This window comes from Chiloscyllium plagiosum, chromosome 31 (assembly GCF_004010195.1).
Source record: "Chiloscyllium plagiosum isolate BGI_BamShark_2017 chromosome 31, ASM401019v2, whole genome shotgun sequence".
NCBI lineage: Eukaryota > Metazoa > Chordata > Chondrichthyes > Orectolobiformes > Hemiscylliidae > Chiloscyllium > Chiloscyllium plagiosum.
Window position 1 is genome coordinate 7,359,108 of NC_057740.1, and position 23,155 is coordinate 7,382,262.

The 23,155-nt window shown below is 40.7% G+C and overlaps 1 protein-coding gene across 9 annotated transcripts in view; it reads left to right on the forward strand.

Annotated features, from left to right (window-relative positions):
* Positions 1 to 23,155, forward strand: part of kdm4b (lysine (K)-specific demethylase 4B) — a 479,312-nt gene that overhangs the window by 54,916 nt on the left and 401,241 nt on the right. For 7 of the 9 annotated variants that reach the window (XM_043720922.1, XM_043720924.1, XM_043720925.1 and 4 more), the window contains one exon: positions 15,420 to 15,483. The exons of 1 other annotated variant lie outside the window; for it this stretch is intronic. The gene's annotated coding sequence lies outside the window, so the exon portion shown is untranslated. Of the gene's footprint in view, positions 1 to 15,254; positions 15,280 to 15,419; positions 15,484 to 23,155 lie in introns of those variants that run through there. One more of the 9 variants, XM_043720920.1, reaches the window with a different exon arrangement.

Here is a 23,155-nt window from a genome sequence, read left to right on the forward strand (position 1 = left end):
GCTGAAATTCTTCACAGAATGGCATGCGTCCTGGCCACTGTTCTTTCTGTTTAGATATGTTCTGCTAAGTGTGGTGCATTTGACATTTAGCGTGTTGTGGTTGTTTGGTTTCACTGTAGATGAGAACGCAAGTTTCCTTTAACTGCAGCTGCTGAAGGTATTGTCATAACTTGGCAATAGAAATATTACTACCTTGGCATAGTAATTTAGGAAGGAGTGTGATCAAGCAGTAGTTCTTCATGAAGTAAGTTATGAAATCCACTCCATATAATACTAATGATTCTGTGCATCAAGGTATTAGCTCAATTTTTAGACAGTAGCTAATATGGCTGCTAGACTATTGGATTATATTTCCTTCAAGGACTTTGACTATATTCATAGGGTACGCTCATAAACCTACAAAAATTCTAACTGGACTCGACAATGAAAACACAGGATGTTCCCATTGACTGGGGAGTCCAGATTCATAGTTTTGGGCATTGAAAATGAATACTGTTATTTTTACTGTCATACAAATTGAGACATGGAATTGAACTCTGCTCTTCTAATTGTGTAACTCAATTTGCCAAGTGAGCTATCCAAGGGAGTGAAAAAGGGTAGGTTTCAACTCCAGGCTAATTGTGTGTTTGGGTGAGTACGTCAGCAGTAGAAACTGGTGTGAAGCTGCTGGACCTGGTCTGGGGTGAACAAGGTCAGAAGTCAAACAACACCAGGTGATTCTGATGAGCTTTTGCCCGAAACATCGATTTTGCTGAAGCTCCTCGATGCTGCCTGAAATGCTGTGCTCTTCCAACACCATTGATCCAGAACACCAGGTTATAGTCCAACAGGTTTATTTGAAATTACAAGTTTTCAGAGTGCTGCTCCTCCTTAAGGTGAAATGAAGCTAAGTGCACATAATTTATAAGCAGGGAAATCAAAATATCGTACAAATAGTGAGTAAAGTGTCAACAGCTGAATAGCAAGTGAAGGAATGACCTATGATCTGATTAATTGAGACATATTTGTTTTAATTTTTTGTAATTATATATGATGCTGGAGGCAAACTAAATGTCTGGAATAACCTGATAGGTAAAAGAGTTGAATGCTGAGGGTTGAGCCAAAGTAACAAGTAATCCAAAACTCTGTACATGGAGGTAGAGAGGTCATAAATTATCAAGGTGATGGTGTCGAAACAGGACAGTAGGAAGATATTACAGAAACAGAACAGTATGGTGGGGTCATATGTATTGCAGTCTGAGCCCAAGGTCCTGGTTGAAGCCATTTTCATAGGTGTGGAGCCTGGCTATCAGCTAGGTGATTTCTGCATTGTTGTGTATCTCCAAGGCCACCTTGGAAGACGCTTACCTGAAAATCGGAGGCTGAATGTCCTTGACTGCTGAAGTGTTCCCCAACTGGGAGGGAATATTCCTGTCTAGTGATTTGTTGCGCGGTGTCAATTCATCTGTTCAAGACTAGAGCAGTGCTGGAAAAGCGCAGTAGCTCAGGCAGCATCCGAGGAGCAGGAAAATCAACGCTTTGGGCAAAAGCCCTTCTGGTGAAGGGCTTTTGCCCAAAGTGTCGATTTTCCTGCTCCTTGGATATTGCCTGAGCTGCTGTGCTTTTCCAGCACTGCTCTAGTCTAGAATCTGGTTTCTAGCATCTGCAGTCCTTTGTTTTTTACCTCAATTTATCCGTTGTCATAATGTGTGCTGGGTGTTCCCAAGTGTGATGGTAGTATCCATGTTGATGATCTGGCATGTCTTGCAGAGATTGTCAGGGTTTTGTGGTATTGCGGTCAATATCCTGAAGGCTGGGTAGTTTGCTGCAAATGTTGGTGTGCTTAAGGTTTGGCGGTTGTTTTAAGGAGAGAAGTGGGCCATAGGGGATGATCTTGGTGGGATGTTCATCATTGACATTGGAAGAACATGATGTTGTTTCTCTGCTCTGGGGAAGCACTGGATAGTGAAGGGTGCTCTATCGGTCATGTCCTGTATCTGTTTTCTGAGGAGGCTGTTGCAGTTTCTCACTGGGATGTCTGAATTTGTGATCAATGAATTGAGCATCCTATCCTGTTCTGATGGAATCTTTCAGCAATTTTAGGTGTCCATCGAGTTTCTCCTCATCTGAACAGATGTGTATAAGCAGGATTTGTCCATAGGGGTTAACTGCTTTTCCATGTTTGGGATGGAAGCTAGAGCAGTGCAGCAACGTGAGGGTATCGTTGGGCTTGTGGTAGAATGAGGTACTGAGATGCCTGTACTTGATGCAGTAGAAACTAGTAACTCTGAGTAAGTGCCTCGTTAATGTAAAATGGATATCTGAAAAAAGTTAGCTGTTAGTTGTAAGCTGTTTGTAGGATAGAAATTAGAGAAAGGAATAAATTTATTTATGTTGTTTTCCTCCTGTTTATTGGTTTGGAAACAAAAAATCCGGTTGACCAAAAGACACATTTGCCATGGGGATATCTATATGCCTCAGAATATGTGCAGTGTTTGTGTCCAGAATTTGTTGTTGAGACACACTAGTATTACCTAAACAGTGGTCCAGAAAAGCAAGTTGTTAGAGGGAGTCCTGAGGGACAGGATTTGTATTTGGAAAGGCAAGGCCTGATTAGAAATAATCAGCATGGCTTTGTGTGTGGGAAGTCATGTCTCGCAAACTTGATTTGAGTTTCTGAAGAAGTAACAAAGAGGATTGATGAGGGCAGAGCGGTAGGTGTGATCTATATGGACTTCAGTAAGGCATTTGACAAGGTTCCCCATGGAAGATTGGTTAGCAAGGTGAGATCTCACTGAATACAGGGAGAACTAGCCGTTTGGATACAGAACTGGCTCCGAGGTAGATGACAGAGGGTGGTGATAGAGCGTTGCTTTTCAGACTGGAGGCCTGTGACCCGTGGAGTGCCACAAGGATCGTTGCTGGATGTGAATATAGGAGGTATAGTTAGTAAGTTGGCAGATGGCATTAAAGTTGGCGAAGGTTGTCTCAGATTACAACAGGATCTTGCTTGGATGGGCCAATGGGCTGAGGAGTGGCAGATGGAGTTTAATTTTAGGTAATTGTGAGGCGCAGCATTTTGGGAAAGCAAATCTTAACAGGACCTATCCACCTTAATGGTAAGGTCCTAGGGAGTGTGGCTGAACAGAGACCTTGGAACACCAGTTCATAGTTCCTTGAAAGTAGAGTCACAGGTAGATAGGATGGTGAAAAAGGTGTTTGGTATGCTTTCCTTTATCGGTCAGAGCATTGAGTTCTAGGAGTTGGGAGATCATGTTGTGGCTGTAACAGGACATTGGTTTGGCCACTTTTGGAATATTGCGTGCAGTCCTGGTCTCCTTCCCATCAGAAGAAAGTTGAGAGACTTGAAAGGGTTCAGAAAAGATTGGCAAAGATGTTGTCATGGTTGGACGATTTGAGGTATAGGGAGAGGCTGAATAGGCTAGGGCTGTTTTCCCTGGAGCGTCTGATGCTGAGAGGTGACCTTGTAGAGCTTTTTAAAATCCTGAGGGGTGTGGATAGGATAAATAGACAGATCTTTTCCCGCGGGTGGATGGAGTCCAGAACTCGAGGGAAAAGATAGAAGTGGGATCTAAGGGGCAACGTTTTCGTACAGAGGGTGATGCGTGTATGGAATAAGCTGCTGGAGGGGACGGGGGGGGAGATGGGGACTGGTGGAGGCTGGTACAATTGCAACATTTAAAAGGCTTCTGAATGCATATATGAATAGGAAGGGTTGAGTTATATGGGCCAAATGCTGGCAAATGAGACTAGATTAGGTTAGGAAAGGCATGAGGGATTAAGTAACCTATTCCTTTTCATATATTTTCTATTCTCCTTTAATTTTCCATCCTCACCATTGTGCTATGATTGCCTGTCTGGTTTTGGGCTCTTGTACCTTTTTACCAACTCTGATAAATTAAAGGCAGTTGACTCTTGAGGTGCAATGTGTGAAATAAACTGGAGTGTGCCTTCAGGAGCAGAATATGCAGTTAATAGATTGTCATTACCTTTTAAGTGTGCATACAGCAGACTTGGTTTGCAGAACAAGTTGGATTGCAAAATGTTTTGCAGCTGGTTCATTAGCTGCTAGAGCAAGGAAATTGAGCTTCATTGCTGAAGATTTACGGCATAAGATCGGTTTAAAAAAGTTTACACGGTTTTTTAAAAAATGTATATATTTTGATTCATGGGCAGAATATGGTGACGTGATTGCCACTGTTTGGCAAAAAATCAACATTTCTTTTAGACAATAATAGTGTGGAAAGATGATGGACCACAATCCATATTTAAGCCAAACAATGTTAATGTTTTGCAGGTAATGCACTCCTACGTAATTGTGCCATTGTGCAGCCTTTGCACTATTTGACTTCTTTAAATCTTTGAGGTATTCTGTTAAGTTTCTTCTTTTGTAGACTTGTACTGGGTATAGTTTTGACTGAGTCAGCAAGTGGTAGCTATGTTTTTGTTTCCTTAGCCTAAAGGTGTTGAATTTAAATAACCTATAAATGTGTATGTTATGTAAATGGTTTGTTGATTTCAGTGTTCAATTTCTTTCATTGTATTTTAGGGTTAGGTATCTGGGTTATAACTCTACCGTCCCCTTGAATTTCACTTGTGAATTATAATAAGTAGAAAATTTTACTCTCTGCCATAATGTTCAGTTTTAGTCTTTTTGATCTGTGACTTCACAGTATTAACAAAGAGCTACTATCAGGAGATAATGTGATAGTAGAAATGTAATTATGCAGCTGAACCTCGTTTAAGAGCAGTTTTAGAAGTGGACAATACTGTGACACTCATTACATGCGAGAAAAAGATAACATCAACTGTGGCAGTTGTGCATCTTCATACATTTGTGAAATATGTGCTGCTTTTTAGGTTTTTGTGGGCTAAAAGCACCTTGCATTTCTAACACGTACCTAGCTCTCTGGCACTGACCTCAGTCATTTTATTTGCAGATGCTGTCTTTTGTATTTGGCTCAGTGGTTTGCTTGATAGCAAGTGAGTGTTAACTGGTGTGACTAGAGAAAGATAAAATAACAAGGCAATGAAGCTTGGGCACAAAATGTCAGAGCTGTTAAGCTTAATTCATCCTTTGTTTGTATCCCCCTTAAAACTCCAATGTGTTTTCTGGAATAAGTCTTGAGTGGACCATTTACATTTTTTGAAAGAAAACTGTCATCAGAGTTAAAAATTTTCAGGTGCTATTCTCAATTTGAATTTCAGTCTTGACTGACCCTTAAACATTTGGTTTTGTGTTTTGGCCTCTTTCTTATTTTCCGTGGGCATTAATGCATTTCTAAAATATGAAGCAAATGTCTCCATACACTTGCTTGTCTGCTAGTATCTTTGACTCTATAACAATTTTTTTATTCGTTCAATTATCAGACATCAAGTAAAGTGAAAGCTCCCTGTAATCAAAGGTTTGTTGGAGTAAGCCATTCTAATGCATTTCCTGACAGAAACACTCTGCCTTGTTTCTGATTTCATGGTTTTTCCTACCTTGTTGGAGACTGAAATCAAAATTTCTGCAATCTTCAATACTATTTGATATTCAGCTGAGTGTCAAACTCCTATATTGCCTGCCATCAGAACATGTTAGCTGCCACTAATGTCATATCAATAGTCCTTGTTCTTACTCATCACCTTTCAAACTATTATTTCATTCTTTTCAGTTTGATTCTCATTAACAGTTTGGTTAGCATGTTCCTTTGCAGCCTCCTGTGTTCCGTTTTTGTAAGGAATCCAACTCTGTCTATGCTATTCATAAGGTGTTTTGTTCTTCATCTCTGTTGCAAGGTTCCCTTAGTTTTCTGTCCCCAATATGTTGATTCCAAACTGTTAGGAAATTTCTCCCCAGTTTCACTGTTATCTTTTATAGCTCCCCAGCTGTGTTCCACAGTTGTTTGACTAGAATTATTTTCATTCCTTGCTCCATTTATTATTGATAGTCTTGATAGTTTTACTGAAAGAGCCAAGACAACTATCTTTTTCACTACTTGTCAACTCCTGTATTTCACAGCTTGGTGTCTTCTACTCTTTGGAGTATTAAGGGATGATTACCACAGAAGTGTCGTGTTAAGACAAAGTATTGTTACTCTTGGGATTTGTAAATGTAGTCTACCAGTTTCCCTGTAAGGGGAGGAATTGTTTGATATGGGGATAGGCCCTTTGAGGGAGATGCCTCTGCTTCCTGACTGGGCATCATGATCTGCTGGGTTTCCCCCATTGCGCTTGAACTCCAGCCAGTCTCCCCCAAAAATGGAGACAAGCTCAACCACCCCCATTCTCGCCCAGCTCCATAAAGTTAAGCACACTGGGAAGGCACTCAGTGAATCTGATGGACCTCCCTGCCTCCAAACCTGTGAACAAGCGATTGTAATATTTGTCCTATGCCTTTTGAAAAGGTATTCTTCCCAGTCAGTCATAGGAAAAAGGTCAGAATCTATTATACTGTAATGGATACAATCTGCAATATTGAGGAACAGAATTAATCTGTGTTTGGAGAGGCAGTGATTAATCAAGAACAGTCAGCATAGTTTTGCTAAGGGGAGGTCATGTTTGTCCAACTTAATTGAAAAATTCAGAAATGAGCAGGTGTGTCGATGAAGGCAATTCTTTGTGTATTCTGCTCGGACTTCGGGAAGGCTTTTGATAAAGTCCCTCATTAGAATCTGATAGCAAATGCCAGAACTCAGGATCCAAGGAAACTTGGTAAATTGGATCCACAGTTGAGTGAGTGGGAAGAAACAGAGGGTGAGGTATGAGGGGTGTTTTTCTAACTCTGTTGTGTTCAGTAGGGTTCACCAGGGTTAGTGTTGGGGCCCTTGCTGTTTGCCATTTATATAAATACTTTGGACTTGAATGTAGGAGAGTTGATCAGATAATACAAAAGTTGGTAAGGTGGTAAATAATGAGAAGGGTGCGTGCAGATGGAGTTTAATTTAGATAGATATGAATTGCTGCATTTTAGAAAGGCAAATCAGGGCAGGAATTATACACTTAATGGTAAGGTCCTGGGGAGTGTTGTTGGACAAAGATCTTGGAGTGCAGGTTAAAGTTCCTTGATAGTGAAGGAAGGCGTTTAGAATGCTTACCTGTTTTGGTCAGTGCATTGAGTATAAGAGGTCATGTTGCAGCTGTACAGGACATTGGTTAGGCCACTTTTGGAATATTGTATGCAATTCTGGTCTCCCTCCTATAGGAAGGATGTTGTGAAACTTGAAAAGGTTCAGAAAAGATTGACAAGGATGTTGCCAGGGTTGGGGGATTTAAGCTATAGGGAGAGATTGAATAGGCTGGGGCTGTTTTCTCTGGAGTGTTGGAGGTTGAGGGGTGACCGTATAGAGGTTTACAAAATTGAGGGGCATGGGTAGGATAAATAGACAGTCTTTTCACTGGGGTGGGGGAGTCCAGAACTAGAGGGCATAGGTTTAGGGTGAGAGGGGAACGATATAGAAGAGACCTAAGGGGCAACCTTTTCACGCAGAGGGTGGTACGTGTATGGAATGAGCTGCCAGAGGATGTGGTGGAGGCTAGTACAATTGCAACATTTTAAGAGGCATTTGGATGGGTATATGAATAGGAAGGGCTTGGAGGAATATGTAGGAAATACCGGCAGGTGGGACTAGATTGTGTTGGGATAACTGGTCGGCATGGAAGGGTTGGACTGAAGGGTCTGTTTTCATGCTGTGCATATCTGACTCTGATTCTAAAGGTGACATATTGCACTTGAGCAGGGGAGCAAGGCAAGGAAATGCACAATGGTAGGACCCTTGGAAGCACCAAGAATCGAGGGACCTTGGCCCTTAAGCTATTAAGACAGGTGGATAAGTGGTTAAGACAGCATGTAGGATGCTTACCCTTTATTAGGTGAGGCATAAAGTTTAAAAGCAGAGGTTTTGTTTGAAAACTATAATATATTGTTTAGGCTGCAATTAATGACTTGTGTTCAGGTCTGGAATGTTCTAAGGAGGATGTAACCGCATTCCATACAGCGCAGAGGAGATTTACCAGGATGTTCCCTGGTTTGGAGAGTATTTGGGGAGACAATAAGAAATACTTCCGTTTGAAAGGATAAATGACCAGCGGATATAGATTTACAAGAAGTGGCAGAAGGCTTGGAGTTGTTGTGATGAATGACACTTTTACCCAGAGGCTGGTGGGAATTGGGCTCAATTCCCCAACTGGCTGAAGTTACTGTGAAGAATTCTCCTCCTTGACTACTCCCCTTGCTGAGGCATGGTGACCCTCGGGATAAACCACCACCAGATGTGTATCTACTGAGAGAGTAGCCGTATGATCCTGTCAGAGTATTGTGACTTTACTGATGGGAATTTGGAGCTCACTGTGATAATATTTAAGTATTTAGATGTATATTTGCAATGTATAGATATGCAAGGTTGTGGGGCAAGTGCTGAAAAATGGCATTAGAATCAAAGCGTCAAAGGTCCTTTTTTCTGTACTGCAGACCTCTGATTAAGATTCTATAACTGGACACTGAGAAATAATAATTTGATTGGGCAGAGTCAACAGCCGTTTCTGGAAAGGAAGGTTTGTTTAACAAACCTTTTTGACCAGTATATATCGCACTTCCCGTCTCTACTGTGATACTTGCCTGGTCCGGGATACTGAGAGGAGAAAGTGAGGTCTGCAGATGCTGGAGATCAAAGTTGCAATAAAGTTTCAACCGGGATACTGAGACCTTAGAATCTGGGGGCTACCTGTATCTTGGCTTTTGCTGGGGCTACAAAGTTGCCAGCCAAACAGATTGGCCAACAGTTCTGTCAGGTGGGATTTTTGCCTGAGGAATGGAAGTCCCATCATCAACCACCCAACACTGTAAATGCATGGATGCAATCTCTACTGTCGCTTCTGGTGGCTCGTCACAACTGTTATTAGAACAATCCTACCCATTGTTAACTTCCTGCTGCATTAATATTGGTGTGACATACATGCTGAGAGCTTTATAAAAGATATTCAAGACATAAATATCCCTCTCCTTTGTATAATACAGAACTGTTGTTTCCACTCATTCTTACTGAGATATTCCTGAAAGGCCTGCCAGAAGTATTAAAAAAAAAACCATTCTGAGTTTGTGTAGTTTACAAGGTGTAGCAGAGGTTTGGGTGACCAGTAATTGGAGTTGTTTGTTTGTGTAGTTATTAACACAAATCTTGTTCTAGCTCATCACTCATTAGCTTGACTATGCTTTTCAATAGCATTCTTCAAACAGAGAACAGGACTAAAATCAGCTGTAAATTAGGAAAGGTATTAGGAAATACATTTGTGAACAGTTTGTTTTACTAGCAATGATTTAAGTGACCTTCTGAAGTTGGAGTGCAAAAACATATTTTTGCTGTTTTGTGTTCGACCATGTTGTTTGTGATAGAGCAATGATCTGCTTTGTTTTACAACCAATAAATGTCCTGCATTCACTACTATATTTCATTGATTACCAAAGCAGAACCAAGACTCAACTGAGGTGACCCTGTTAAGAAGAGCCATGCAGCTGATATCCATGAACAAATAAAATATTTCCAGTGTTCTCCTTTTCTTAATTGTAAAGCCTTAATCTGAATTGTTGTATGTGGGTGTAGATGAATAAATATTTAATATAACAAAATGGTACATTTTGGGGAACATAATAAAGTTCTTATCTAAGTGTGATAAGAGGAAAAGTGTATTAGATTAGGATCTCAAACGCACGACAAAGGTCATAGATGTGGGGTTCCACAAGGCTCTGCTGGCATCCTTATTATTTGTGATGGATTTGTTTAATTATTTGGACTTAAATGTAAGGAGTATGATCAAAACATGCACGGATGACACGAAAATTGGAAGAATGGTAAGTAGTGAGGATAGCCGTAAACAGTAGGAGGATATCAACAAACTGTTTTTCCCATCTGAGCAGTAGCAAATGGAATTCAGCTAAGAAAGTGTGAGGTAATGGACTTGCAGAAGATAATGGATAAGATAATGGATAGTAGTATCTTGGAAAGTACTGAAGATCAGAAGGACCTTGGTGTGTGTATCCACAGATCCCTGAAGATAATTGGGCAGAAGGATAAGGTGGTTAAGAAGTTATATTGGATATTTGCCTTTATTAGCCAAGGAATACAATAGAAGAGCAAGAGCATTATGCTGGAACACTATGAAATGCTGGTTAGGCTTTTCAGAGTGCTGTGCTCCATTCTGGTCACCATGTTATTGGAATGATGTGGTTGCACTAAAAAGAGTACAGCGGAGAGTTATCAGGATACTGCCGGGGTTGGAGGATGTGAGTTATGATGAGAGAATGGATCGGCTAGGCTTGCTTTCCTTGGAGCAACAAAGATTGAGAGGGGATCTGACGTAAGTGTATGAGTTTAAGGGGATAGATTGGATGGATAGGAGTGCACTCTCTCCTCTCTCTCTCTGATCTTAAATCAGAATTATTGACCAATCTGCTGGTGGAGAGTTGAAGATAAATTTTTTCCACGAAGTGTGGTGGGAGCCTGGACATTTCTTTAATGGCTGGTTGAGTCAGAGATGCTCATAATATTTAGAGTTTAAGCATTCACTTATGTTGCCATGGAATGCCCTGCCAGTAGCAGTGGTGGACTCTCCCTCTTTATGGGCATTTAAGCGGGCTTTGGATAGCATATGGAGGATGGTGGGCTTGGATTGGCGCAACATCGAGGGCCAAAGGGCCTGTACTGTGCTGTATTCTTCTATGTTCTAACCTCCAGCAATATGGGCCTCCTGCTGGAAAATGTAATTAGTGTAGTGAGATCCTTGACCAGTATGCATGTGATGGGGCAGGAGGCCACCTCCTGTACTGCAGTAACCATCAATGAGTTTTGTATGCAACTGTGAGTAACACATCGATATGCGTCTATACTTGGACAGCCTACAGCAGGCACCTCTGAGCACTTGAGAAGCACCAGCTTACCTTCTCCAAGACTCTCCAGATTTCATCATAAGAAAGCATCTGATCCAAAAGCAGCAAAAAAACTGTCAACTGTACCAAGAATTAGCTCTGCTGTGAAGGATGTACATGATATCAGCCTCCTGAAATATCTGTTGTACATAGTCTCCTGCTGCAACAGTAGTACTTTCAGGAAGACCGTATTTAGGGATGTCCTGAAAGCATCCTGGAAGAGTTCATATATACCCTTGATTTATGGAGGTCCTTTGCTTGTGACCGACCAAATAGAGAAGATTCATTTTGGCAAGAGATTTTATCAGGAATATGCAGAGGTGAAGTTGAAGCACTGGGAGAAAGTGCATGAATTTGCAAACAATTAATTTGCCTGATCATTGTCTGATTCATATATGGCAGAGTCTGCAGTTGTACATTTCGCTTGTCATTGAACTATCAAGCTGCAGTGGAAGCAGATCAAACAACAGACAATTACATGATCCACTCAATCGCCTTCTCAATTTAAAAGATCACCACTGAACTTGGGCTGCAGTTTCCCTGAGACTAAGAATCTGTCTATCCCAGCATCAAATGATGAAGCATCCATAACAATCTAGAGAATTCCAAAGGTGTACAACTCTTTACTTAAGTAATTTTTCTTCATCTTAGAACTAAATGACTGTTCCCTTGTTTTGAGACACTACCATCCCCAATCCCAAAGACCTTCCCCGTAAGGGAGAAGATTACATCTGTGAATAGACTTCAAAACATTTATTGGCTATAAAGCACTTTGAACAGGTGGTGATTGTGTCAACTTCATAATTAGAAATTATTTCTTTTCATTGTTTTGAATCTTGCCTTTTATTAAATTTTGTACTTATGATACCAGTTCATGTTATTGCTGAACAAGTCCAATCTTGAATTTTGTATTTCACAAAATGTCTTTCAGTGAAAGACAAGCATGTAGAGCACAGATCAGATTTTAACAAATAAACAAGTGTATTGTGCAGAGAAGACAGTAAAATAGATTAAACCAAACCATTTATATGTACAATTTGAAAGATTTAGAAATGCTAGTAAAAAGACAATATTCTGTCTATCCCAATAGCATTCCTTTAAAACCACTCAAATGCCAGAGAGAATTCCTTTCTTTATCATGTCTATAGATTTGACTTAACTATTGCTTTCAATTCCCTGTCTAGAGAGTTTGATAGCCAGTTCTTTGAATTTTCACACAACTGCATTTAAGATTATTTGAAACTGAGAAAACCTTTTCAGGTTTCTAACCAAGCACTTCCTGGTCTGGAATTTTAAACTAAGGTAACCTATCTCCTAATGAACTAATTGAATTGAATTAGCTTTACTGTCATACACTCGCATGATGACGGTGAAAGGTTTACAAGTCGCCACTTTCAGTGCCATCTTAGATAACAACAAGGTACTGAGGACAGATTCTGGAGTGCACATTCTTAGGGGAAAATATTTTAAAAACTCAAATTAAATATCTAGTATTGCAGACCTTAAAACATACAAAGTAATCTTAAATTAGAAAAATAAAGAAATAAAAAGTTCAAAACTGTCAGAGTCATAGAGATGTACAGCAAGGAAACAGACCCTTTGGTCCAGGCCGTCCAGATATCCCAACCCAATCTCGTCCCACCTACCAGCACCCGGACCATATCCCTCCGAACCCTTCCTATTCATATACCCATCCAAATGCCTCTTAAATGTTGCAATTGTACCAGCCTCCACCGCATCTTCTGGCAGGTCATTCCATACACGTATCACCCTCTGCGTGAAAAAGTTGCCCCTTTAGGTCTCTTTTATATCTTTCCCCTCTCACCCTAAACCTATGCCCTCTAGTTCTGGGCTCCCCGATCCCAGGGAAAAGACTTTGTCTATTTATCCTACCCGTGCCCCTCATAATTTTGTTAGCCTCTATAAGGTCACCCCTCAGCCTCCGACACTCCAGGGAAAACAGCCCCAGCCTGTTCAGCGCCCGTCTATAGCTCAAATCCTTCAACCCTGGCAACATCTTTGTAAATCTTTTCTGAACCTTTTCAAGTTTCACAACATCTTTCCAATAGGAGACCAGAATTGCACACGATATTCCAACAGTAGCCTAACCAATGTTCTGTACAGCCGCAACATGTACAGTCCCAACTCCTGTACTCAATACTCTGACCGATAAAGGAAAGCATACCAAATGCCTTCTGTCCTAACATGATATAATAAAGGAATAAGAAGATATTTTTAATTAAAAAAGAGAATTTTTAAGACAAAGTCCTCCTACTTGAGGACCCAACCCCCTTTTGGAATCCCAGGCCGGACCCCCATGATGCTGAAGAGAATGCCGTGTAGGGTCATGGACTGACTGAAGCCTCCGGAAGGAGACCCATATTGATGCTGACACAAACAGCCACTGAAGCAGCAGAAAGGAGTCCAAGGCTGGGCCAGACCAACCATGTCAGCATGATGATGCTGCAGAAGCCTTGAGGAAAACCCAGACCATTGGAATTCCAGGCCCAGGCCCACCTTTTTCTTCAGCTGCCATCAAAGGCAGTCTAGTCAAAGGACCCACCAGGACGCAGCCATGAGGAATGGCCAGATCCACATTGCGTTCTCTACTGCAGCAGCCTCTCATAACCTCGTTCCTCACCTAAAGATGAACTTGATGTTAGGAAAAAAATGTAAACAATGAAAAAGAAAGAAGGGTGTGGCAGTCCGAGTGATAAGAAACAGATGGGCCAGGAGCCTGAAAACTTTCTCAACTACTACCAAAATCTTTCCAAGCTATGGATTTCTTAAGCAAAAAAAACTCCTGTTATTTACAGATGAAAGCAGACTAATGCTCTTCAATATTTATTCTGTCCATAAAGCACTCAATACAAAAAGAACCCCATTACTATGTAGGTGGGGGAGGAAAAACCAATTAAGATAAATTAGAAGCCAAGAGTGTATTATCTGATGTATGTTTGTGTAACTTCAGTGATAGTTAGATTTTAGATTACTTACTGAAACAGGCCCTGCGGCCCAACAAGTCCACACCAACCCGCCGAAGCGCAACCCATCCAGACCCATTCCCCTGCACCTAACACTACGGGCAATTTAGCATGGCCAATTCACCTAACCTGCACATTTTTGGACTCTGGGAGGAAACCGGAGCACCTGGAGGACACCCACGTAGACACTGGGAGAATGTGCAAACTCCACACAGTTAGTCGCCTGAGGTGGGAATTGAACCCGTGTCTCTAGCGCTGAGGCAGCAGTGCTAACCACTGTGCCACCGTGCTGCCCATTCCATTCTGATCATTCCAGTATTGTGTCAAAAGGTATAAAAGCAACATGAGTGAAATCTCCTCCAGAATTTCTTGGCATTTCTCTTCTGCCTTAGCTCCCTGTTTTCATGAAGGCTTTGATGGGGTATAGCAATTCTCCCCGATCATTCTATACATTTGAGTCCACAGAATGCCGATAGGGATTTGCAGAGAGCATTATATCCCATACTTACCTTGGTCTCATCTGACGTTCACATTCTACCAGTAAAGTAATTTTAATAGGAAGACTTGGCTACTTTCTTTAACTCAGCAGTAATTCTAGGAGCAATGAGGTAAATTGTAGTTAAGTTGCAGCTCTGTGATGAATCCATGTGGTGAATCAGGAGAAAATGGAGACACAATCCAACACTAAAAATGATATTTTAGTATCACGTGAGAATTGTGTAGTTGTGGTGTTATTCTCTGTTCCAGTTTGATCTGTTACTGACTCATTTGATTGGTGCAGTATGATCAGTTAAGACCAAGGGAACATAATTATGTGGGATGTAGATCTTTGAACAACTAGTTTAACCATCTATTACCAGACTAATACCATTAAACCATCTCTTTGTGCATTTTCTTGTGGTAAAACAAATCCGTTGATGAATTGTATCGGCCAATCTAATTTTTGAGATTCCCTTTCTCCTTTCTGCACCCCTTTGATTGCAAATCATGTAACTGCATGTAATTTTCAAATGGATATCACAAATGTTCTCTCCCTCCCCCCCCCCCCCCCCCCCAAACAGCTTGTGTTGGAGTGGCCATCTGTTGTAACAGTAAACAAAACGTCCAAAACCTTTTGCCGAGTAAGTTGCTATCAGTGAGACCATAAATTGGATTGTCAAAGTTGGTCCCAGGGGCCTGCTAAGGAACATCAACTCAACCAGGGTTTTTGCACTTGATCTCTGTCCAATGGCCTTTTACTCAAAAGGTTGAGATTGGGAAACAGTTGAGGTCGTTTATTAGTGATGCAGTTGAAAGTCTGCCAAGATGTGTTGTTCAAGAACTAATGTGAAGAATATCTGAAGTACAGGAGTGCTGCCCAATGAAGGTCAAAGAGTTTAGAAGAAGTAATCAGTAAGTTGGAAAAAATATGGTCTTTCAAAGCCAGTGCGCTGAGTTGATTTTTTAAAATGATGGGAAAACCTGTCCTGCAGTTTATCCAATTTAACAGTCTGATAATACCCTGTAATTTACACCTCTATTCTTAATTGCAGGTGCAAACAACCAGTTTATCTGCTTTGTCTTGTATGAGAATACCAAACATCATCTAATTATAAGGTAAGTAAACTACAACCTATTGCAGAACTCTGAAAGAAACAGATGGTCAGGGATGCACTTTAGAGCTCCTTAGAGATTTTGATATCCACCTGCTGTCCCTCAATCTGTTTGTTATATTCAATGTGTTTTGAATGTTTACTGACTTTTATGTAGTCTTGCAATATTTAAGTTGTCATAGTCTGCATGAAGGAACCAAATAAGTGTGCTATCTGGCAGGTTAGGCTGTTTGTGATTCATTAGGTAAAAACAATGACTGCAGATGCTGGAAACCAGATTCTGGATTAGTGGTGCTGGAAGAGCACAGTAGTTCAGGCAGCTTTTGCCCGAAATGTCGATTTCAAAGCTCCTTGGATGCTGCCTGAACTGCTATGCTCTTCCAGCACCACTAATCCAGAAAATGTTTGTGATTCATACGAAGGCCAGATGAACACCACTAATTCCCAAATTACACAGTTATTTATGCATAGCCATTCAATATGTCCACTTACACACGCATCTCCATCCCTTTCGGAAGCATTTCAAGTTGTGCTCCTGCATGTAAAATCGTGAAATCAGAATGGCTAATCTGTTAACCACTTTGACAGTTGTCAGTGCATCTTGTGGCTTCAACTATCAGAACTACTATAAAACTACTGAAAAATGCTGCCACTGATCATGCCTGTGCATCATCTACTTAAAGCTAATGGAAAACTCTGTTTTTGGCACAATATGCTTTGTGCGCATGTGTGGTGAATGTAACATTATATAATTCCTGAATGAAGAAAAGAAAAAATATTTGCAATCTCCATTGTTAAGCCCTAATTTGCATTGATTCCTAGTCCAAGTGCTGATGTTGCTTTGCCTGGTAAAGCCTCACTCTGGTGTCAAGCAGGGACATGAGAGTCAGGGACAGCTTGTAAAGATTGGCAGTTTACTGCTTGTGGACTAGGTATGGTTGTTATTTGATAGACTGCTGGATAGGATTAAATTTACCTCAGGAGAGCTTTGATGGGGCAATACATTTTGGAGCCAATTGTTTTAGGAAACTGTGAACTTGAGAATATCAACTGACATCTTTGCACCTTTTGAAATTTTAATATGTTGCAGTTGAAGTTATCAAACTTCAATATTTTAACTTGGGAATTCAATATTTACAATGTAGATTGAGGAAATGTATTCACCTCTGGTTCAAATGTGTTTAGCAACTGTTCTATTTCATTGTGTGCTCTCACTTTGACAAGCTCTTACTTCATAACTGTTGCTCAGTTGAAAATTAGTCTGAAATGTTGATATTTTGTTAATTCTGTGGGATAGTCTTGACAGTATTTTAGCTCTTCTATTGCCACCTAGTGGTCATCTACTCTTCAACCAGCTTGCATTATATTTTAATGAATGCATTATTCTGGGAAGGAAGACGACTAATTTTATCATACAGTACGTGCTGTAAAACATCTTAACACCATGTAATCCTATTACACCTTCTAAGGGGATTTTATATTCATGGAGGTCACAAGTCCTGAGGTACAGTGCATTGAGTGTCTTAACATAAGGATACTCGCATTACATTTCTTTTAGATCTTTGTGTTGTGCAGTTAAGCATAGTATTTGAGACTCTTTGCTACTAACTAATCGGTCTAAATGTAATTTTACTTAGAGGAGAGAGCGTGATCACTTTTATTCTTTGCTTATGAATGTACTTCGCTGTTCACCTTGATGAGAAAAGTATTCTTATTCGAGAGTTGAGCTGTTTCTTGTTTCAGGCATTCAAGTGTTGGCATTAAGATCTCCAAGTCAACATTTAGATGGATTAGATCTAGTGTAGGGTTCCTGTTACTATTTAAAAAAAAACATGCAGGACCCCTCGCTAAGTTGTGCAGCGCAAACACAAAACTAGCTATGTGGAAAATTGCCCTGTATGCAAAAGATGACAAATCAAATCTAGCCAGTTATCCTTGCATTTGTCTGCTCTTGGTTATCACTGAAGTAATGGAAGGGCTCATTGACAGTGCTATCAAGCAGCACTTTCTTTATATCAACCTGCTCACTGATGCACCCCTGCAGGAGCACTGACCTCATCACAGCCTTGGTTCAAGCCTTGGAGCAAATGGCTGAACTCCAGATGGGAGGTGAGAGTAACTGTCCTTCCTATAATGACATAAGATAAAACAAAAGATCAGGAGTAGGGCCTTCAGCCCTTCAAACCTGGTTTGTAATTTCACAAGATCATGGCTGATTTGTCCCAGGCCTCAACTTGTCTTTTGTGCCAGCTCCTCATAGGCCTCACTTGTCAATCTTTCAAAAATCTATCCAATGCTTCTTAAATACTTTGTAATCTAGCCTCTACAACTCTATGGGCTAGAGAATAACAGGCATTGCATATAGGAGAAGAAATTCTTTAACATCTCAGATTTAAATGCATGTCCCTTATTTAGTAACAATGTGCCCCAGTTTGAGGCCCCTGTCAGTAGTTGGTACTCACTACTACTGCTTTGATTTAGTGAGTGAGTTTCACAGTTATTGAAAGGTTATCAGTCAAGTGGGCTCCTTCGTCCAGCTGGTGTCAAACTTCTTCAGCTGCACCACTCCAAGAAATGGAGAGTAGTCCATTACACTAGTGACTTGTCTTGTAGGTGGAAGAGAGGTTTTAGGAAGCTAGTGAGTGAGTTATTTGCCATTGAATTCCAAGCAACTGACCTATAGTAGCCACAATATTTTTGATTGACCTGGTCAATGGTAATCTCCAGGATGTTAATGGGAGATTCAGCAATGGTAATGCCATTGAATATTGAGAGTTAATCACCTGTCTTGTTTAATTCTCTCATTGGAGATGCTTATTGCTGGACACATGTGGAGCAAGAATGTTATTTGCCACTTCTCACCCTAAACTTGGATGCTATTCATGTCTTTCTGTGTATGGACATGGCTTTTTTTCACCCTTTTGAGGTGAATGTTGTGCAATCACCAGCAAACATACCCACTTCTGACCTCATGTTGGAGTGAAGATCATTGATGAAGCCGCTGATGAAGCCAAGGACACTATCAAGAGGAACTTTCACGGAGATGTGCTGGCAAATTGGACTAGATTGGTTTCGGATATCTGGTCGGCATGGACAGGTTGGACCGAAGGGTCTGTTTCCGTGCTTACATCTTTATGACGGAAATGATTGACCTCCAACAATGGCAGTTATTTTCCTTTTTGTGCTAGTTGTGATTCTAACATGCAGAACTTTTACCCTTATCCTGCCGTGATTCCAGTTTTGCTTGATTATTTAAAATATCCTTGATATCTTAATTTTGAGGGCAGTGCCTCTTGCCTCCCTTCTGGGCTTCAGCTCTTTTGCCAATGCTTAACCCAAGGCTAAAAGGGCTGTGGTGCACACTGGGTTAATGAGTACTGCTTGAGAGCAATCTCAATGACCCCTTCTATTGATTTGCTGATGATAGAGAAACATTTGATAGGTCTGTAAATGGTTGCATTGGATTTGTCCTGCTTTTTTTTTTTGCAGATAGGACATATTTGGATGATCATCTACATTGCTAGATAGATGCCATCATCTGCAAGTTCCCCTCCAAGTGATATATAAATATATTGTCATTCCTTCAGTGTTTCTGGGTCAAAATCCTTGATTCCCTCCCTCCCTAATGACATTTGTGGGTGTATCTGCAACACATGACTGCAGCCATGGGGAGAATATGCAAACTCCACACAGTCGCCCGAGGCAGGAATTGAACCGGGGTCCCTAGTGCTGTGAGGCAGCAGTGCTAACCCATGGTGGGGCTATCCTGGTGTAATATTAATAAAGTTAGTGTGCAGGCACTTCAACAGGCTTAATTTGTTCTTTACACTTAGTAAAAACAAAATCAGAAGTTTGCAGACAATATAATCAGTTCTATCTAAGCTTATCACTGAACTAGTTATTTACAAACGAGCAGTTAACCCGTTGCCAAAATCCCATGTTGACTATAATGCCTTGGTCACCACCCCTATGTTTGCTGACTTGTATTGGCTCCTGGTTAGCAACGTCATGACTTTGAAATTTTTGTTTTAGTTTTCAAATCTGTCTGTGGGAACAGTCTGCCTACTTTGTAATTTCCTTCAGTGTGGTGAATCACGGTGGTATGTCCTATCAGTACTGTCAAGCAGCATTTGGACAGTCATAACCTGCTCACTGCTAATTTTGGGATCCACCAGGGCTGCTTGGTTTCTGATTTCATTCCTGTCTTACTCCAAGCATTGGCTAGCAAATAAGCAGCAAGATCTGGACATCTTTTAGACTTGCTCTGACAGGTGACAAATACCATTTGTAACATTGGTAACCATCTGCAAAAGATGATACTCGAACCACTGTCCTTGCCATTCAGTGGTTTTACCATTAGTGAATTCCCTATTATGAATATTTTGGGGTTACTGTTGACCAGAAGTTGATTTGAAGTCTTTAGATGAGCATTTGAAACCTCATAGTGCACAAGGCTATGGGCCAAGTACTAGAAATTAAGATTAGGATAGATAGAGCACAGAACATTACAGAGCAATACCGGCCCTTCAGCCCTTGATGTTGCGGCGACCAGTGAAAATAATCTGATGCCCATGTAACCTATGCCGTTCCATTATTATTCATATGTATGTCCAAGGCCCATTTAATTGCCCTTAAAGTTAGTGAGTCTACTACTGTTGCAGGCAGGCCGTGCCATACCCCTACTACTCTCTCTGAGTAAGGAAACTACCCCTAATATCTGTCCTAAATCTCTCCCCCCTTAATTTAAAGCTATGTCCTGTCATGTTAGCTTTCACCATTCGAGGTAAAAGACTGTCACCGTCCACCCGATCTAACCCTCTGATTATCTTATGTCTCGATTAAGTTACCTCTCAATCTTCTTCTTCTCCAACGAAAACAGACTTTATTGGTAAGACCTTCCTTCCATACTAGGCAACATCCTAGTAAATATCCTCTGACCCCTTCAAAGCTTCCACATCCTTCCTATAATGTGGTGACCAGAGCTGCATGCAATATTCCAGGTGCAGCCTTACCAGTGTCTTGTACAGCTGAAGCATGTCCTCGTGGCTCCGAAAATCAATCCCCCTATCAATAAATGCCAAACACCATGTGCCTGTCAACCTGGGCGGCAACTTTCAGGGATTTATGCACCTGGACACACATCTTTGTTCATCCACACTACCAAGTAGTTTACCATGAGCTTAGTACTCCGCATTCCTGTTACGACTTCTGAAGTGAAGTACCTCACACTTTTCGCATTAAACTCCATTTGTCACTTCTCCACCAGCTCTGCAGCTTATCTATGTCCCTCTGTAACCCACAACATCCTTTGGCACTATCCACAACTCTCCCTACCTTAGTGTTATCTGCAAATTTCCTAACCCATCCTTCTATGCCCACCTCCAGATCGTTTATAAAAATGACAAACCATGATTAGAAAGTATAGATGCTTGTTGACCAGTGTGTACAAGATGGAGCCAAAGGGCTTTTTTCTATGCTGTTTAAAAACTGAATCTGTGGACCAGCTGTGTACATTCTGTGCTAATAAAAGCAAGTTAATAAGCGGTTGGAAATTCAATAGCGAGTAACTTGCTTCCTGACTCCGATCCATTGTTGCAAAAGATGGGACTGAACATTTACCAAAATTTTCAGAAGCGTTGAGTGGATTATGTGTCTTGCTCATTCCACATGTCCCCAGCATCACACATGTCAGTTTTCATCCAATTTGTGGGATAAAACTCCCTTTCCAGTCATACTGTTGGTGTGTTGGACACCACTCATTTAAAAGAGGATCACTGCTATCTTCAAGGCAGTTGTGGATAGCAACAAATGCTGGCCTTGCCAGCAATACCCGTGTCCCATGAAAGGATAAAAAAATTGCAGAATGCATTCTCTGGTCATCGGGAGATTGATCTAACATCATTTAAAGGGACCATGCTTGTTAATTTGAACTATTATTCTGGAAATTGAAGGGAATTGATCTTATTGTCAGAATTCCATTGTTGCAGAACAGTTGAAAATTATCGGCACTTTTGCCCAGAGATGGTGTCATCAACTGAAGCCACACTGTTCTCCCACTTTCTTCCTAAATATAAAGGGAGTAGCTATTTAGTTGTTTTTCTGGTCTCCAATCCCATTGTTTGCCTCCACATCTGGGCCTAATAAACGTGCTGTATACCTGTGGTATGGTGCAATATTTGTTTTGTTACCTGAGCACTAACAGCAACATGCAAAAACAACTTCAATCATTATTCCATTTTTCTTTACAGGGACTCTGGATTGTTTTATTCATTTTTATAATGTAGTGAGTAACTCCTATGTAGTTGACACTTTCTTTTATTTGGACTATTAAAGCTGGAAATCAAATGTAATCAAGAATGCTCTAGAACTATAAACTGTTTTTGTTGGTAGAGTACAGTTATGTTGCCTTGTTGATTTGCATAACTGCAAAATGACTTCTGCTTTCTGACACACAAATGGCTATAATTGACTTTGAAGTGTAGCAGTGCGAGACTCCTATGGGAAGCCATCTCACTCCACTCAGGCTTGTTTCCAATGCGGCATCAAACCAGATTTTAAATGTTTTCATGTGGCCCACTTGCTCTACTTCGTATTTTGTAAATTATTTTAAAATATGAAAAGAAAATTAGTAAGGGAGCAGAGTTGCAGCCATGTTTATCAACATGCTTGTACAGTTATCTGGTTATTGCACTCTACACCTACTGTTTTCAGCTACAAAGTACAATGTGTGGCACAGATCAACAATTAAAGGTCTAGAGTCAGTGAGCATTGGGCAGCACTGCATAGTAAGTTAAAGGGTAAGGCCAGCAGAAATAGAGAAAGACCACTACCTGAAAGTTCCGCTCCAAAATTGTACTTTTCTGATTTAGAAACATTATAATTCCTTTATGTATCAAACTCTGGGATTCTCTTGTGTAATATGCAATGTGGGAATACTTTCTCCACATGATTACAATTTGTGACAGCTGGGGGATGCAAATTTTATGGATTTGGAGGGTTTCCACTGCTCTTTGATTTTATTCTCCAGAGATCATTCAATATGTTTGCCTACTTCGTAATGTTTTCAAGTCTTTTTAGAATGGATGTTAGATTGATCTAAAATTATCAGTAGTTGAATGACCTTCCCCCTAATGACACAACCTGCTCTGACACTTCACTGATCACAGTCTAGCAAAGAATACATGCTCTCTGGAAAAACTGGGTTGGTTGATGATGGAATTGAGACTTGATTTTAAGTATGCAGATCAGTGTGTTCGCAATTGTAGTAACAGATGGGTTACATGTCTACATTTCTTCAGAATAAGGGATGTTCTCAGCAGTAGGTTTGAATTAGATTGTGATAGGAATTAGGAGCAGGAGTATGTCATTCAGTCCCTTGAATCTAACCTGCCAGTCTAAATAATGACTGATGATCCATGTCATCAACATATTCTGTACCATCTCCATATTGTGAGAGTTTAGTAACGAGAAAATTGGTTTGATTTATTGTTATCACGCATACTGAAATGCAGTGAAAAGTATTGTTTTGCGTGCTCTACAGGCAGATCATACCATAAAAAGTGCATCAGGTTGCAGAACAGAGTGCAGTATTACAGCCACGTAGGGTGCAGAGAGAGAGATCAATATGAATATTTGAGAGGTTCGTTCAAAAGGAGAAAGTGATGCTGGAGAGTTAG